General features: G+C 37.9%; 1 protein-coding gene and 1 long non-coding RNA gene across 5 annotated transcripts in view; both read right to left on the reverse strand.

The window, feature by feature from the left end:
• Window positions 1-19936, reverse strand: part of DIAPH2 (diaphanous related formin 2) — a 914500-nt gene that overhangs the window by 130300 nt on the left and 764264 nt on the right. The gene's annotated exons all lie outside the window — the stretch shown is intronic.
• LOC118498449 lies at window positions 2565-7786 on the reverse strand. The gene is made up of 2 exons (XR_004900938.1): window positions 5050-7786; window positions 2565-4911 (listed from the first exon to the last, which is right to left on the reverse strand). It is a non-coding gene; the product is annotated as an uncharacterized LOC118498449 (long non-coding RNA).

A 19936-nucleotide genomic window follows, 5' to 3' on the forward strand; every position in this document is an offset into this window, starting at 1 on the left:
CTTAGTTGACCTCATAAGCATCCTATCAAAGGCTTCTTTCCTCATCCGGAGAATTTCACTTCTCCATAGACTTCCTACGCCTTCGCTTTTACCATTAAAGTAAAAGGGAGAGTGGGGAGAGAGTGAAAAGTAAAAAGTGTATGTTTGTTGCCCCTTGAAAGACAAGACTGAAAACCAGGAGACCTGAGTTCTAGTTGCCACTGTCATTAATTTGCTGTATGATCTGGAATAAATCACTTTACCCTCTCTGGGCCTAGTTTGCCTCCTCTGGAAAATGAGAGATTTGGACTACATGATCTTTAAGAGCCCTTCCAGCTCTACTATTCCCCCACTGATTTTATCAGCAATTACACAGGATGGCAGTTATGATGGGGCACTTTAGATACATGTAAACCTTGCCTATCGACCTCAGTCTGGAGTACATTTGTTTATACCATAATATGTCAACTCATTGTGAATTCCTTCAGTCTTGGCCATTCAGAGTGTTCCTACTCAGTGTATAATTTCTTGAGGAAAGGGAACATTTCTCAACCCTTGCAGTATCCCCAGCACTCAGCACTCAGTAACCAACAGCTAACAAATATTCCTTCTACTTGGTGTTTCCTCATCTTACAGCATTTTCTATCCATAAATGTTTGCATTATAGAAGTTTATCACATTTCAGTTAAACTATTCAGTGTCTATGTTTTCTGCCTATTTAGTTACCAATATCTAATTCTTTACAATACAACATTTTCCTGCCAAATGCCAGGGCTGATGGGAATAACACTATTTTGAGAAAGAGACTGGACTGACTCATAAGGGAATCAACATTCATCTCCTAAATAATTCACTAAAACTTACTGCTAGGACTCTGCACTAGGATTCTACTTGTGTTACTAGAATTTCAGTTCCTACTTGAAATTGTGATTTTCAGAAAAGAAGCTTTAAAAAACCATGACTTTTAGAAATGCATTTGAGAAGGCAGCTACAGAAATAATGAAAAGTTTTAATAACATGTTTCTGCTCTTCAAATTCTAGAAGTAAGCCTAAAGTGGTATAATGAAAATTACTGTTATAACTTACACTTAGTATTGATAGTAGGATTTCAGTGAGGGAACTCTATTAACAGAAGTTCTTAGAATCATTCATTGTTGTTGCAAAAAGAGGAAATGAAAATCTTAGAGCAGTTACAGAGGTCAAATTAAAATACTGGTATTTCTTTGGACCATTTTGTTTAAAAAGTATGCTTTCTTTGCATGTTAAATTTCACATTTCTAACATTTAATGATGATTAACAATAAAGGACACATGTAATACTATAATACAGCTAAATGATGCATTTGTAACTCATGTGAAACAACATAATTAGTGTCAGGATGGGCAGGGTAGATCAAGTGGGAATCTAGTTACAATTAGCATTTTGGACTACAAATATGGCCACCATTTGGACTACAAGTAATATGGCAACTGAACTCTGACCCAGAAGAGGTGACTGACATCAGACCAGGAGCCAACAATGCTAAGTTGCTTCTTTGTTCACCAAGACCCAATCCTTGGCTCCCGCTCGAAGTCCAGCCACATAAAACTCCCAGCCTTTCCCTTCTCCCACGTGGTCTTTTCTTAGCCCCTCCTCCGGGCGGGGAAAACGTCGCCCGGGAGCACAAACTTCCACAATAAAGCTCATCTGCCTGTTTCCATGGCTAATTGGCTGCTTATTTCCTCGGCGGGGTCTAAGAAAACCTTACAATTAGTTCTCCAAGGGTTCATCTATATATTACTCCTAAACAGAATGCTTGAAAGTCCCACTTGATTTTTGAAAGCAATATGAAGCCTTTATTTTCAGCATCGCTTCCTCTGTGTAATATTCTCATAATTATTTTCCAGCAACAAGAAATATTAGGTTGATTGTTTTTATTCTAGCTGTTGGCTCCTTGTGCTGTGAAGGAAGCAACTTCATGAATTCATTTATTTCAGTACAAAACTGGCTGATTCTGGGAGGTTCAGAATAAGAAAAAGAACAAAGTCTAAGCTCAAAAATTTTATGTTATAAGGTGTGAACGGTTGAACTAAAATAATTATTTAAAAACTCACATTTATTAAAAGCCAGAAAATATTTCTACTGCTTCCCCACCCCACACCCCCAAGAAAAACCTCTATCACAGAACACAATATAAATAAATACAAGTTAGCTTAATGTACAGAATTTGATTCATGGAAATATATTACCATCTTCTAACATATAACAACATTTTCATATATACTACAAAAGGCCATAGATTTCATTTTCATATGTGTCCCTTTGTACAAGACAACTCCTTAAAACATATTTATCTTCTAAAAACAAGATCAAGGCCCTGGCTGGCGTAGCTCAGTGGATTGAGCGCGGGCTGGGAACCAAAGTGTCCCAGGTTCGATTCCCATCCAGGGTACATTCCTGGGTTGCAGGCCAGAACCCCCAGCAACCACACATTGATGTTTCTCTCCCTCTCCCTCTCTCTCTCTCTCTCTCTCTCTCTCTCTATCTCCCTCCCTTCCCTCTCTAAAAATAAATAAATAAAATCTTTAAAAAAAACATTTAAAAAAAAAACAAGATCAATATATGTTGTCTAATGTCTTAGGCATGACTTAACACAAGTCATACAGTTTATACATCTCAGCAAAATTCTTTTTCTTGCAACCACTGTCTGCTAAATGTCTCTACAAACTCTGACGCTTGACAAATACAGAGTGCTTTTGAAAAGAGGCTGAATGAAGTCACTCTATGCCTCTTCCTTTTAGGCTTCCAGGTCATATGATATTTAGCCACTGTTCTCAGTTTATTTAGAAAATCCACAAACCCAAAGAATAGTATTTATCTTTGTACAGTGGCCTATCAATGTGCCTTGCTCTAAAGAAGGAGAACACCCATTAACAGACACAAAGCCATAGGGGAGCAGTCATTTAAATGCTGCCAAAAGGACCCATGAGACCTTTATTTCTGATGCTGGATTTGGAGAGTGTCCATTAAATTAGTTTCCTACAATAGCAGCCTGGAGCATTTCTTGCACCTTAGCCATTTTCTTTATGGAGGTTGAAAACAGAAGTTTGGAGTAAAAAACATGGGAAAGAAAGGAATGGAAGAGTGGGTTCAAGAAGACCTGGCATATGTGCAGGAGTGGAAGGGGGGCCTTTAAGAAGACATGTTTCAGGATCCCTAGAAGGCACCTGCAAGGGCCAAGACTTGCAGATATCAACAAAGGACCATCGGAGGCCATTTCAGTCACTTGCAAACTGTTGAATAGTACTTCTGCCAAAAAAAATCCTATTCTGCCAAAAAATTTCATTGAGTGGTCACAGTGGAATCCAAGTGTACTTATAGATACTGCTACTCTAATCTAGAATACATATAACAAGTGTTATTGAAATAATGGGTAGAAAGGTATTGTGTGAAAGAGGAAAGAACTTGTTTTTCATTATTAAGCTAAGCTCATTCTTCAGATATGTAAAGTCCCGGATAATCAGTCTGGCTGCTCCAGTGTGCTGTAAGGACAATATTGGAGACTTGTGTTCCCCCCCCCAGAACATAACTAAGAAACCAAACTGGCCCCCTTTGAATTTTTCCTTATGAAGTGACACACAAAACTAGGCACTTTGCTATCCTTTTGAGCCAGGCTTGCTCTTGTTCATAGTTTCAAAGGAGTCCCCTGGCGGGGGGCGGGGGGCGGTGAGGTGGGACCACTATAATTTTGAAGCATATAGGAAACGATGAGTTCATCTTAGGCACTGGGGTCTCAGAAGGTGAACAGGACCCAAGAGACCAACCTGAAGATCACACTGATTGTTGTTCTAGAACAGCTGTGTAACTCATGAGTGGTCCCCTGAGATTCACCAGCAGATAATTTTCCACTCATAATTTAACCAAGTTTATTTCATCCAGAATTTTTATCTAATCCTTTTTATACAAGATATGGGGCAATAAACAATAAAAAAACATTCAGTGGAAACAGTGGGAAATGTGGTCCTAACAAACTGATGTGTCACTTGCCATATCTACAGAGCCAGAGTAAACCATCCCTGAATGCTGCAAAGATCTCCTGGGAATATTCTCCTTAGATAACCAACCACTCAAGCTACCCCTGGCCAGTCACCAGTAATGAAGCGGGAATTTGATAAGGACTTTCTTCCATGCTAATCACATTAATAAGAGATTTGCTCTAGTAACATAGAGGAGACTAAAAGACAGTCCTGCTAATTCATAATTTTGATCCAGCTATATTACTCTCCCAGTAACAAAAAAGGGAGTCAACAACTAGGCATTATTCGTTAATGTATTACAACTATGTGTTTAACTCTCAGTGGTTATGCTATTTTAGGTGCCTCAAAGACAAATACAGTGTTTGTTTTACTAAATTACCTTATTTCCAAAGAGCTAGTTAATATTCGAGTAATAAACAAAGAAAATTTTAGAAGACAAAAGAGACAGGTGAATTGATGCCTGAGTATAAGTGGGGATTTAACAGAAACAGACCTTCCTGATCTATCCATGTCATTTAACCATTAGGGGAACATACTTCTTTCTCCCTTTGGATCTACCTTCTGATATTTGTCACATTCTTGACCCAAAAAACACTTGGGAGCAGAGACTGGCCGCCTCCTCTTTTGTAGACAGATATCTGGCTGTCTCTTCTCTAGACATTACCTACTGGCCTCCCAGATTTAGGACCTGATTCCTAGTTTTTAGCATTTACCCCACTCTATGGGTCAATCCTCAGGGACCTACTCTGGAGGCTCACTTAACCCACTCTCACTCCCTGATGATCTCAGATACATGGCAAGCACCATGTTTCACCTTTTGTAAAAAGCACACTTTTTCACATATCAGACCTGAGACCGGGATGCCTCTAACTATAGTGTTCTATCATTTAATTGGCAGTATTTCCTTCTTTCTTTCTTTTCCTTCCTTCCTTCCTTCCTTCCTTCCTTCCTTCCTTCCTTCCTTCCTTCCTTCCTTCTTTTCTTCCTTCCTTCCTTTCTTCCTTCTTCTTCCTTCTTCTCCTTCTCCCCCTCCTCCTTCTCCCTCTCTCTCACACATAAACCAAAGTATACCTTACAATTGATATCATCTTAAAGTCAGTGATATATGGTATAAGAACGAAAAATCTAGTACTTCAAGTCCCTTGATAGGATGCCTCAATATAGCATATTCTGTGCATGATGTCTGTAGGGTACACTGTCTTCTTTAAATACAACTTAGAGGCTCCTAAAGAGGTACCTTACATGTAGACCACAATGCTTGGTATCACAGGATCCCAATCACAGTAAGTTACATAATGGGTAAGTGCTGAAGAAAAGTATCTATAGACTACCAGGAGAGCTCTTCCTAGCAAGAACCCTCTGTTCTGAACCAAATCAACCAAATCCTTCTTGTGGACATTTAATGAGACATATACAGAAAGGAATAGAAGTGGTAGGCAGCAGTGGAAGCTCAGAGAGAGAGGATGTTAAGCAAAAGTGGCATGGCAGTAGAAGCCATGAATAAGCACACACCTTCATGTAGAAAGGAGAAGAGAGAGTGCATTCAGTGTCAAGGAGCACAGAGAAGAATTAGACAGAAAAACAAACATGGATTAGCTGAGTCACCCTAATGGAAAAGCATGAAAGTAGGTGGCATAGTGAAGCAAAAGTGGAGTTCAGTGCAACAGACACCTGCTCCAAAAGAAAGACTACTGGCAGAGTGGTCGTTGTGACACCAGAGCTGATGTCAGACTGCCAGGGCCACTGCTGTAATAGGGACATTCTAGTTTTGATGAAGCACGGCTGGGCAACCACATTGTTAGTTTCCCCTATGTTTCCTTAACACTATATTATCTATCAAGACTTTGGCACACCTCTGTTTCTCTCAAGAGAAAAAGCTCTTTATACAATATTAAACAACTACAAGAAAGCAAAAGATAAAGTATAAAGAGAATGTGAGAAGGAATGTGGTAAGAGTTACAAAGTGGTCGAGCCAGAGAAAGGAGAGGGTTAGGTTGCATGAGCTCAAAAACTGAGGGGTGGAAGAGGCCGGAGGTGGAGTGTCAACTCCATTCTACCTCTTCCTTTTATTCTCTTAAGGAGGGTTATCATAAACACAGTTTCTTTTCAGTAATAGTATCTGACTGGGCCCTGGACAAATCCTCAAATGTGACTCTCATTCTCCTCCTCGGCAATAATGCTCAGGGCAGAGCATGACCAGCTTTCCTCCCTTCCTCAAATTACCTTGGATTAATCAAATTTGTCCTAATTTCCAGCCAACAGATCTAACAATATTATGATGATTATCTGAATGAATCGGGTTGAGCCAACATTTATTAGGGTACTGTCTTCCTGTGCAACATACCTTAAATGGGTCCAAGCTCTTCAGATTGAGGACTGAAAAAAATTACAGTCCAACGTGGTATTTTCATCTCTATTTTGAAGTTTTTAAAAATGAAAAAGTGTCAGTTTTAAACCTTCATTTATGGAATATGAATTATGAGAATTCTTTTCTCCCTTTATAGAGAAAACTATCAATTGAAAGCTTCTAATTCAGGGTCACAAGGAACTACTTATTCATGGAATGTGCCAATTTGTAGGAGGGTTTTAGAGAGAGCTATTTTCATTCATTGTCTTAGCACCTGTGAAAGTTGCAAACTAAAGCATGATTATGCTTTCTTTTATGTTTAACAATTGAATGAATTTAGGACCTGAAATGGTAGTAATTCAGATCTAAGTTGTTACTCTTATTCTTTGTAAAGGTGTAATTCTATTACTATCTTGAGCATCTGAATTCTGGGAATAACCTTCTGGGATAGTTTCTGCCCCTTAAATTCTATGGTTTTCTTGTACTTCTTTGGTTTTGAAAAGACCAGAGTTTCTTTCATTTGGTTGTCTTTGTTGCTGTTCTGTGTTTGGACAATATATAGTGTGATGTAATTCTCTTACATTTTGGTTACCTAATAGGCAACAATTTCGTAACATAATGGAATGACACTCTCTAGGACTCCTCATCACTATGGATATTACTGTGAAAGGGGAGGGATAAAATGAAACAAAACAGTAATTTTGGCTTAGGCATGTGATTGTCACCAGAACAAGGAAGAGTTCAGTCTGTATACTTAATATGTGACAGCGTTCCTTTGAAAACATGCTTACAAAGACTTTACTATCTCTCTCTTTCTTACCTTCTCATCACCTTGAATACATTTTAGTCACTTTCTAAGATCTTATTTTCCATTAAATTTATTAATATAACTTAATTGTGGGGATTTTGGAACCTTCTCCTTTAGACCATGGTCTATAAGGAGTATTTGCCTTTATATCTCTCAAGCTGCCTGTAGGGATCCGGTCAGTTACATGGGTATTACATAAATACTTTCTTTTGCTTTAATAGTGTCAGAGTGGAGGGGGAATTCAGGATGTCCTTTTGAAATTTAGCCATTCAAGGGAAAACATGTGCACCAACTTCCATGAAATTGTATTGTTCACCTAAGTAAAGGGAAGTGCCCTTTTAAACAACAGTCTCCTGTTTCTGAGGGGAAAAAAGTTATTGTCTATTGGTACTGGACTAGGCACATATGTGATAAGTGAGTAGGCCAGGCTAAAAAGTATGTGTAAAATCAAGCTCTACAAATAATTTCCAGACAATGCTTAAAACAGCCACAAGCAGTGCACCAAGAAGTGGCTAGAAAGTTTTCTGCCTCCTAGATTAGCGATTTTCAATCTTTTTCATCTCATGGCACACAAAAACTAATTACTAAACTTCTTCAGTATGCCAAATAATATTATATTTTGCCAATCTGACAAAACAATAGGTATAATTTTGACTTGTTCATACCAGATGGCTATTGTTGTGTTGGCTGTTGTCATTTTTTAATTTCACAATCTAAGGGAAAAGAGGTCAGTTCCCCTGACTACATAGTAAGGTATTACATGTTTTAAAAAGTTTGGCAGCACACTGGTTGAAAATTGCTGGCCTAGATGATTTTATAGGCCAGTTGCAGCATATATAGTGTTCAGGTAACCAATAAACTCTACATTGCGCTTAGTTTCATTTTTTATACTCTCTCATTTTTTTTCTACCGCTAGAGTCCACAAAGGACCCAAAGAACATGGGTGCAAAGAAGGACATATTCAAACCAAACATTACATTCTTGGTCTAGAGCAATGGTAGAGGAGACAGTTTTAGGCAACTAAAACTATAGCTGTACTGCAAGTTCCATAATTGGCTCTCAATAGCTATTTTTGAATACTCAGAACTACTCATTTGCTTAAGTTAAAGATATATAGCATTGCAGCAAAATGAGAAGTGTGAAACATATTGCTATTTCCATCAACTTTTTGTTATAAATTACTCAGAGTATCTCTAGCACATCTTTTTTTTTTTTTTTTAAAGAAAAGAAGCACAGATTATTTTTTCTGGAAAAGAAATGCTGATCTCTATTGAGAGCCTGCTAATAACATTATTTCTTCTTCTCTTTCTCTATACACAGATGAAAGGAGGGAAGGGGTAGGGGGGAACAGAGTTATAATAAAACCTTTTTGTACAAGTGTTTTATTGCACTTTCAATTACCTCATGGCAGGTGCAATGACCACTTTGTGCTCTCTTGAAAACAAAAATGGCAATTTGTACTTACAAATACATAACTGTATCAGTAAAAATGAGGCCATGCTGAAAATCTGCCCAGAGATGTTTAAAGGGTACCAAGTTTTGACTCAAATTTGCTCATAAGTCAATGACAAATTTCAAGCTTCACAAGTTCAGACATTGAGCAGGGAATTGGAGCTTTAAAGCCACAAAGCTGAAAGCATTTGGACCAAGGAACATTCAACAAAAGCAGCATGAAAATACATAAAATTTAATCTCCTCAAGCAAAACTCATCAAAGCACAACAAGGACTTAATGAATGAAGAATTCTAATTTCTTCTATTCTTTGGACTTCCCTGGAAAATTAGAATACAATCTCTGTCAAAGCTTGATATTGCATTTATAAAATGGACTTTCAGTCCATTTGAAAACATGTGAAATAATACCATAAATTTGTATAGATCTTAACTTATAAATGGTTCCTAAGTTCATTACCACATTTCCTTCTCACTTCAAGGCTCTGTGATAGGACAGATATGATTTACCCTCATTTTCTATGTTGAGGTGCTGAGGGTAAGAGATTTATCTGAGGTAGCAGAGTATTATAGTTTAATACTACACACACACACACACACACACACACACACACACACACATATTCCAGAGTATTATATGTTTGTGTGTCTCCCCTCCAAATTTATATGTTGAAACCTAATCCTCAACATGTGCTGTTTGGAGTGAGGCCTTTGCAAAGTGACTAGGTCATAACAGTGGAGCCCTGGCAAACAGAAGTGGGGCCACACCAGACAGAAAATCTATTGGCACCTTGATTTTGTACTTCCCAGCCTCCAGAAATGTGATAGATAAACAAACAAACAAACAAACAAACAAATAAATACTTGTTATTTAAGCCACCCGCTCTATGGTGTCTTTGTTAGAAAAACCCAAACTAAGATAAAGAGCTAAGAAGCACTGGAATTAGATATATACTTAAAAAATATCTAATGATCTTCCCTTATTCCAGGCTATGAGGACTAACACTGTCCCTGTTTACACATGATAATATTTTATTATGTTTGGGTGTGAGCCGAGTAATACCGCTGGCTAGACTTTGAATTACTTTTGGTATTTACAGTATCACACTGATACCCTTAGGTGGTTTTCCCCACCTTGCTCAATTAAATTCAGTACCTTAACACTCTTTAATTACAAATTGACATATGGATAATGTGTACATCTAGCTGCCTACATATAGATAATATTAATAAGGATATTCTACTCTATGAGAATAAGCATGTGTGCCATTATTTTAGTCTAAGACAGTTTTGCTTCTCCATTGATTAAGATGAAGTGCTGGATATGACTGATCTTATAAACTTTTTGAGGCATGAAAAAGTACTGTACAGGTAAATTAATACTGATGTGGACCCTAATATTTACTTTAAGTGGAGGCAATATGAATAACTCATAGAAAATAATCTATTTCTTAATCATAAGAGATAAGCAATATCAACAGTACTGCCTACATATTGGTAGTATAATCACTAGTTACTGTGCTAAGCATTTTATATTAATTAGCATATTTAGTCCTCAGAACAACCCTATTATGTACATTTGATGGGTGAGGAAATTGAACTTTAGATACATTTTATCCAGGTAATCTGCCTAAGTTCACACAACTAGTAAGGGTGGAAAATGAATCATATGACTTTATCTGATTAAACACTGCTCTTTTTAACCATATGCCCCTAGTGTTCAAATTGTGGTAGTACGCAGAAGAATGATATTGGGTACTTGTTAAAATATAGATTCCTGGGTGCCATGCACTGTGATTTAGTAGACTTGGGGTGGGGACTGAGAATCTAAATTTTAATAAGCTCCCCAAGTAATTCTCATGCTGATGATATTGTATAGACTTTGAGAAGTACTGACTTACATTATAATGACATAGCTAACATTGCCTTTTCTGTATTAATTTCATGAGTCTTTTTAAAACAAGTCATGTATTTGAGGTTGTGTTTCTTCTCTTTTTTTAAACTCATAACGTTCACTGTTTCACTGTAATTGAGAAACTTACTAGGAGAGCAGAAATTGTGGTTTGATGTGATGTGATGTGAGGATATTGCTATTTGCATAATGGCTACATAGGTATGAAATAAATTTGTTCTGATTCAATGAGGCCAGACAACAGGCTTTCACTGAGGGGTTAAGTAAAGTCAGGTAGCTAGGTAAGTAGGAGAAGAAGAGAGAAAGGAGAAATGAAGAGAGACAGGGAAGAAATGAAAGAAGGGGAACAAAGTAAAGGATTGAACTACTTTTGAACATAAATAATCACATTGTTCTCAAAAGACAGTTTCTGATTAAAATTTGTGTTTTGACAGACAGACGTGTCTCTTATCTAGTTTTGTTTATGTCCTTAAATTGATGACAGTGCACACAGTCCAAATGGTAGTTGTGATTAAGAGGTCAGGCAGTGAATTCACTATTTAAAAAAAAAAAATCTCTTCCCCCGCCCCTTCAAGCTGCACTTTAATCTCCCAACTTATTCATATCAGCTGGAAGCAATGGCTAAATACCACTCTCCACTCAAATCTAAGGACAAGCTTCATTATTACCTTTTATATCATGGAAGTAAATTCAGCAGCGTTTAAATAATGCAGGCACATATATAGCTTTTTCAGTCTCAATTATTATTTCCTTTTTCTGTTTCTGAACTATTAAACTAGTATGAAAAAACTTACAAAATTAAAAGGCTTTGAGAAAAGGAATCACTTTCTTCCCTATACAAAAGAACAGCAGGAAAGATATTCCCAAGGACAGAGTCTGTTAAAAATCAGATTATTTCCACCAAGCTCTCCTATTATTCACCTGTCAGTAAAATATGTCCTCTCATTGTCTCAGTTTGAATGCCTATTTTTATCTGACTGGAGCTATGTGGTCATTTTTGCATTTATTACTAAGTTATTTAGGTTTCTTCTGCATTCTACTCTTCCCACCCCAGAGCACATTTTTTTCTTTTCTTAAAAACTGGGCCACATGCCTCTAAGGAGAAAGTAGTACATTATTTCGTTTTCACCTTTTCTTCTTTTCTGGCATCTCTGAGGCCTGCTATGCCCAGAAGTGCTTCCACTCAAGCTAGACCATCAAATCAATTATCACAACAGTCTGCTTTCTAAATTTGAATGACAATGATGACAACAGGATCAGCAAACTTCAGGATTGATTTGTCATTGGTAATGTAAATCCTTTTTTTGTAGTCCCCTCCCATCCTCCTCTTCTACCTGTCTCAATGTCTCCCAGTCTCTCCCCAATCTCGCCCTCTCTCATGGATGTTTGAGAGGATCCAGCTACCTGGCCGAATTCTCACCTCTGTGATCTTCAGCTGCAGTGTATCAAATCTTCAAATAAAAGCTTCACATTTGTGAGTCAAAGTCACAAGAGAAAAATGGCATTGGGAGCCATTATTTCTGTGATATCCCTTCCAGCTAACCTCTGAGCCTGATTATTACTGCATCTGAAGAAGCAAAACAGTGTTGTATCCATATTCATTTGTCCTATTTAAAATTCTTGCCCACTCCAGTATTTGAAGCTTCAATTGTTTTGTGCTTAATGTCACTTATTTCATATCAACTTCTTGTTTATGTGGAATACTTTAATTTTTTAAATGTTATTATATCCTACCTGTTTAAAAAGATTGAGAATGCAATAAAGAGAGAGACTGGTTTAAGCAAACTATAACAAGCTTTCATAATGCTGTTATGTAGTCATTAATCCATCACTTTTGTGAGGAGGTCTGTAATTTCTAGAATTCTATAATGCTTTAGCTTATTTTCTGAAACTGGAAGTGATTCTTTTCACTGGCCTACAATGTCATACTTTTATTAGTGATATTTATAAATATTGCTTTTAAAAATGAGCACAAAGTGATAACATAACTTGAAAATAACAGGCAAGAGAATACATTATGCCAATCACTGTTAACTAGAAATTCTGTGCCAGAACCTTAGAATATAGATTGCCTTGATTTAGTTACACAATGAGTTATGTAAGGCTATGCCTAGAACCAGTTCATTGAATTAAATTGTTGATTGTTATCATTATTCTGCCATAATTGAAAAGTACTCATCATAATTTACTTTACGGCACCCATACACTTCTCTTTGTATATTACAGGTGTGGAGTAGGGATACAAAAGAATATGAATTATAATTCCCATTTTCTAGGAACAACCTCATTGTCCAGATAACTCACACAGGTAAAAACAAAACTATAACAAAGGATACTATTTGCTAATCATCAGAGGCATTACATAGAAAGCAAAAATTATGTAACTGTGGGTAGCAGATTACTTCAAAACAGGGCGGTGGAAGGTGCCTTCATGAGGTATGAGATTTGAGCTATGCAAAGCAGAAGCACGGATGAGATTTTCATAGGTAGAGAATAGGAGAGATGCTATTCCCAATGAGCAAGTAAACTGCTTAAACTGATATATTCACTTTTTTCATTCTCTGAAAATTTATTATTGTGCTCAAAGATCTAAATTTAATACCTAACTGTATAAATGGTTAACTAAAGACAAACAAAGGAAACCTACATAAGGTAGAAAAAGGTATATCAGTAAATGAATGGTAACTCTAAGGAATAGTCTTTCTGTGTACATTACCCTTCGACTTGAGGGTATGAAGTGCTGGGTCAAAAATGGCTTTTAAAGGACCAGTAGTAGCTATAACAAATAGGATTCTAGTTCAGACTGATTAGAGTTTTTATAAGATAGTTCCTGATGCCTTAAGGAATTCTGAGGTACTCCAAAACAGATCATAATGGTTAATTTCCATTCAGATTTCTAAAGATGTCCCAGGCTGAGGCTGGATGTCCTATATTGGTCGCATCTATAACTGGTTGATGATAGAACTGTATACCTTGGAAACTCTTCCTAAGCCTTCTGTATTAGTTTCCTAGGACTGTCATAATGAATGATCACAAACTGGGTGGCTTAAAACAACAGAAATGTACCCCCTCATAGCTCCAGAGGCTAGATGTGACAAATAAAGTGCTGGCAGTGTTGATTCTTTCTGGAGGCTGTGAGGGAGAATCTGTTCCATTCCTCTCTTCTAGCTATTCCTGGTTGCCATTAATCCTTGGCAGCCTTTGGCTAGTAGCTGCATCATTCCAATCTCTGCTTCTCTCATCACATGACATTCCCCCCAGGGGTCTCTCTGTCCCTGGGTCTCCACATGGTCTTCTTATTACCATACCAGTCATTGGATTCAGGGCTCACCCTAATTCAGTCCAAGGTCATCAAATAAGGTCATGTTTATAGGTACTGGGGGCTAAGACATCAATATATCTTTTTGGGGAGACACAATTCTTTTCATACCCAATTGTTAAAGTATTAGGCCTCTAAGTTAGATTACATAATCCCATTCCAATGATTCATTTCCCACATGTTCTTCTTTTGAAACACTCAAATTTATATGACATGAACACCTCATAAGTAAATTGACTTTCAATTAAAAAGGAATGTCTAATTTCTAATCTAGTTCAGTACATAATTGAGCTGTTTTCAAAATCCATTCTCTACTTCACATAATGGGAGCAAGGTAGTGAACTCAAAGTTACATTTGGCCCTGTGTGGAGAGAAAAAAGTGATAAAAAAAATGGCTCCTACTCTCATATAGTTTACAGCCTTGAGATTTCACAGCATAGAATGTTCGCAATGGAAGGGATCATAAAGATCATATATTCTAGACCACTTATTTTATAGATGATGACTTTGAGGCCCATGGAAGTTAACTAACTTGCCCAGGGATCCCAAAGTTAATTGCAGAAACAGAACATGCAAAGGAAACAAATGGAGGGCACAATTTTAAAGAAACCCTGCAATGGTTAGTATTTTTCTTTCACATACTAGGTATACTCTAAATGTTGATGACATGCCATAGAAAGATTAGAAACAAGTTTAGCAGTCAAGCACAATTCTGACGTAGATGCCAAGATGCTTCCTTCTATCCTTTGTCCTAATCTCTGAAGCCTCTCAGAAAGCAAAATGACTATCTGACCTTTCTTTTCCTAGGGCATGGATTTAGTTCAAGTTTCAGATATCTGGGGAAGAAACACCTTACCAGGAGAAAGGTAAGACATATTGTCTTGGCTGCGCTGTTCTGCCTGTTGTAATTTTCTGATGATCATGAACTAATCATGGAGAAAAGTAGCTCCCAAAGGGGTAGAGGGCAAGAGGAAGGACTCAGGAATTAGATATTTGCCATAGATAAGGGAACTTAAATACACAGTTCATTCTTTCCTGTTTCAAAAATGATATATGCAGACCTCCGGCCAAGATGGAGGCATAGGTAGACACACTGTGCCTCCTCCAACAACCAAGATAGGGACAACAACAATTTAGAAACAGAATAACAACCAGAACTGACAGAAAATTGAACTGTATGGAAGTTGGACAACCAAGAAGTTAAAATAGACATGTTCATCCACACCAGTAGGAGGGGCAGAGTCGGGCAGCAAGGCGCGGGTCTTAGTGCGGAGAGCAGAGAGCATTGGGATCGGGCACTTAAGGCATCTGGGGTACGTAAGACCATAGTGGGCGGACCCTGAGTGAGCAAGCGGCAGCTGGCAGACACCAGCTGAGGGGTGGCAACTGGCAGGCCCAGTGAGGTGGGGACTGTGAAGTAAGGCACTGGGCGCAACCCAGGTTCCCAGCACTGGGATATAGAGCCTCAGGACACTGATTGAAAACACCTGTGGAGGTTGAGGTGCAGGGAGAGACTCCCAGCCTCACAGGAGAGGTCCTTGGAGGCTCCCATGGGGCGCACAAGCTCACCCACATGGAAATTGGCACCAGAGGGGCCCAGTTTCCTTAGGGGAAGCAGTGGAAGGGACTGAGGTCTGATAGAGAGCAGAGCAAGCACCATTGTTCATTCTCAGACCCCACATACAATGTCACAACCCAGTGACTGGGGTGCCCTGCTCTGGTGAACACCTAAGTCCCCGCCCCTCATATGTAACAGGCTCGACCAGACCAAAGGAAAAAAAAAAGATGGCTCAAACAGAATTCAAAGCCCCACACCACAACCAGTAATTTTAAGTGACCAAGAGATGGCCAACCTATCAGATGCACAGTTCAAAGCACTGGCGATCAGGATGCTCACAGAATTGGTTGATTTTGGTTGCAAATTAGATGAAAAAATCAAGGCTAAAATAAGTGAAATGAAGAAAAATGCATAGGGAACCAATAGTGGTGGAATGAAAGCTGGGTCTCACATCAATGGAGTGGACCAGAAGGAAGAACAAAAACATACAATTAGAAAAGAATGAAGAAATAAGAATTCAAAAAAAATGAGAGGCTTAGGAACCTCCAGGACATCTCTAAATGTTCCAACATCCAAATTATAGGGGTACCAGAAGGGGAAGAGGAAGAGCAACAAGCAGAAAACTTATTTGAACAAATAATAAAGGAGAACTTCCCCAGTCTGGCAAAGGAAATAGACTTCCAGGAAGTCCAAGAAGCTCAGAGAGTCCCAAAGAAGTTAGAACCAAGGAGGAACACACCAAGGCACATCATAATTACATGAGCCAAGATGAAAATGAAGGAGAGAATCCCAGAAACAGCAAGAGATAAGGAGACAGTCACCTACAAAGGAGTTCCCATCAGACTGTCAGCTGATTTCTCAAAAGAGACCTTGCAGGCAAGAAGGGGCTGGAAAGAAGTATTCCAAGTCATGAAAAGCAAGGACCTACATCCAAGATTGCTCTATCCAGCAAAGCTTTCATTTAGAGTGGAAGGGCAGATAAAGTGCTTCCCAGATAAGGTCAAGTTAAAGGAGTTCAACATCACCAAGCCTTTATTTTATGAAATGTTAAAGGGACTTATCTAACAAAAAGAAGATAAAAAACATGTATAGTAAAATGACAGCAAACTCACAATTATTAACAACCACACCTAAAACAAAAACAAAAAGAAACTAAGCAAACAACTAGAACAGGAACAGAACCACAGAAATGGAGATCACATGGAGGGTTAGCAACAGGGGAGTGGGAGGAGGAGAGAGGGGGAAAAGGTATGGAGAATAAGTAGCATAGATGGTAGGTAGAAAATAGACAGGGGGAGGGCAAGAATAGTATGGGAAATGTAGAAGCTAAAGAACTTATGACACATGGACATAAACTAAAAGAGGGGAATGTGGGTGGGAGAGGGTGTGCAGGGTGGAGGGGAATGAAGAAGGGGTAATGGGACAACTGTAATAGCATAATCAATTATACATATATAAAAGAAAGTGAAACCTAAAAAAAAAACAACCATAAGCTCTTAAGCCTAATCATTTAGATTCACATGTTTAGCAGCATAACTGAGCAAGTTACTTCATACTTTGGGCCTCTGTTTTTTTACTTGTAAAATGGGGGTAATATTCCAACCTCCAAGGGTTTCTGTGACTATTAAAACAATTAAATGAGATAATACATGTAAACAGCTATAATAGTGCCTGGAATACAGCAAATGCTCAATAAAGATTAGCTACTATCCTCCCCCCCCCAAAAATGCAATGTTAATAACTAACTTCTTGAAGGGAAAAAAAGGCTGTATTGCTTACTTTAGCTAAAACCAATCGTTGGAATACCTTGCGAGTCACTGTGTTAAGTCAAAGCTCTTGTTTCCTTTCTCTTTTTCCAGAAATATGTGATATTTAAAAAATGACTACTGAGAATGAAATTTAAAACCAGCAATCACTGGAGTTAAAGAACAAGGAATTCCGATGACATTCTATCATAACCTAACTGAAGATTTAACAAAACAAGAAAAATATGGAAAAAAAACAGATAGAAAATCACAGGAATTAACCAAGAATTTGTTTACGTTATTATTTTTTTAACCTGCATTAGGTCATCACAACTTGAACCTAGTTATTCTGAATTAATGGCACCAGCATTTCATCTGAGTTCCCTAATACAGGGATAAGCTTGCTTCTTAGCCATAAAATGTACAAGATTATTAATTAAATTAGAAAAGCACCACTTTCCAAGCCCACTATTTGGAGAGGTATGGAAAACTCAACTATGTTTCTACTAATTTATTCAATATTACACTCAAGATATTTTTTACATAATTGCATTTCTTAGAGTGAACTGTGAGAACTGCAGTTTCAAATTAGGTGATTTCAAGTACACCTATATGCCTACATGTGAATTAACACAAATTTTAGTATCATCAGCTTGAAAACAGAGCTGCTGAGAAACCAAGTAACATGTTATAAATTAACATAAACAAATTTTCATAACCAGAGATTCAAAGACATAGTAGTGTTACATTTTCTTTGGGATTTTGAAAGAAGAATAAAATTCAACAAATAATACATTATAATCGCTATTTCCATGAGAGTATAACTGTGTAATACAATTTTTACCTCCAATAGCAAAAAGTATTAAGAATTGAATGCTTTAAGTGTGTGCACATCATACCTATTTGGGGAATGACATGACTGTGACAACAGCAGCAGATTAACTCTCGGGAAATATTTTTCCTAATAAGGAAGTTAAGGTGTAAGCTAACTTTGGGAAACTGCACAAATGAGTAACTGGAAGAGTGGCTCTTCCACTTATCACTGACTTAGGCCTAGAGAACTGAGTTTTTCTCATTTATGATGTAACTGAGATAAGGAGCATTTTACTGCTTTTCATTAGAAACTTCATGAAGATCTGTAATTGGACAAGTGCCCAGTACGTAGGCATTAAATTTAAATTGTATAATGATCCCCTCACTTTACTTCAGTGGTCAAATATACACAAAAATCAATGTGAGATTTCAATGAGACATTTATAGGGAAACATAATTTCACATGATAATTGAGGTCTAAAAGTCCTTCAATTAATTATTTGATTTACTTTCTGAAAACTATGAGTCACTTGTATATTTAGATTTTTTCTAATATAATGGATTATGTAATCTGAAAAGGATGTATTTTTAACAGTACTACTCTAATTGAAAAAACATACTTCTCTCACCCAGGCTTTTTTTATTTTCAAGTTGTATTTCATTGTATGAGTTCTGTACAGAAGCCCATTTTTGTTGTTGGTTTATTACAGTTGTCCCAATTTCTCCCCGTTGCTCTCTCCTGCCCTGCCCACCCACAGTCAGTCCCTACTCTTCTGTCCATGTCCACAGGTCATTTATTTTATTCTTTAACTAGGCTCATCCCCTTCTTTTCTCCCTCATGCACCCTTCCCTCTAGTCCCTGACAGTTTGTTCCTTGTTCCCATGCCTCTGGTTCTATTTTGTTTTGTTCACTAGGTTCCACTTATATGTGAGATCAAATGGTATTTGTCTCTCACCGCCTGGCTTACTTCATTTAACATAATGCTCTCCAGTTCCACCCATGCTGTTGCAAAGGGTAGGAACTCCTTCTTTCTTTCTGCTATGTAGTATTCCATTGTGTAAATGTACCTTAGTTTTTTGATCCATTCATTTACTGATGGGCACTAAGGCTGTTTCCAGCACTTGGCTATGGTAAATAATGCTGCTATGAACATTGGGGTACATAGGTTCTATTTAATTGGTGTTTCACGATTTTGGGGTGTAATCCCAGCCATGGAATTGCTGGGTCAAAAGGCAGTTCCATTTTTAGTTTTCTGAGGAAATTCCATACTGTTTTCTACAGTGGCTGCACCAGTCTGCATTCCCACAAACAGGGCACTAGGGTTCCCTCTTCTCCACATTCTGTCCAATACTTGTTGTTCATTGATTTGGTTATGATGGCCATTCTGACCAGTGTGAAGTGGTATCTAATTGTGGTTTTAATTTGCATCTCTCTGATGGCTAGTGATGCTGAGCATCCTTTCATATGTCTCTGAGCACTCTGTGTGTCCTCCTTGGAGAGGTGACTATTCAGGTCCTTTGCCCATTTTTTTAATTGGGTTTTTTGTCTCCTGGTGTGTAGTCATGTGAGTCCTTTATGTATTTGGGAGATCAATCTTTTGTCTGAGGTATCATTGGCAGATATGTTTTCCTATACAGTTGGTTCCCTTTTCATTTTGCTGATGTTTTCTTTAGCCTTGCAGAAGCTTTTTAATTTGATGTAGTCTCAAAAGCACTTTTTAAGCTCTTAAGTATTGGTAGAATGTCAGAATCAGTGCTCATACCCAGGAGACATACCACGGAATTCAGATTAGGCAGGATACAGATATGAACTGCACATGATGACAACAAACAAGGACTTAAGCTTAGAGTGTTTATATATTTACTGTTTCACTTCTCTCACAAGCCCAAGATAATCTTTGGCACTTTATGAAAATCCTTGTCTAAGGAGTGTGTAGGAGACCATTCTGAATGGCGTGGGCCCAGCTCCCACTCAGAGATGCACAGG

The sequence above is a fragment of the Phyllostomus discolor genome, chromosome X (assembly GCF_004126475.2).
Source record: "Phyllostomus discolor isolate MPI-MPIP mPhyDis1 chromosome X, mPhyDis1.pri.v3, whole genome shotgun sequence".
NCBI classification, from domain to species: Eukaryota; Metazoa; Chordata; class Mammalia; order Chiroptera; family Phyllostomidae; genus Phyllostomus; species Phyllostomus discolor.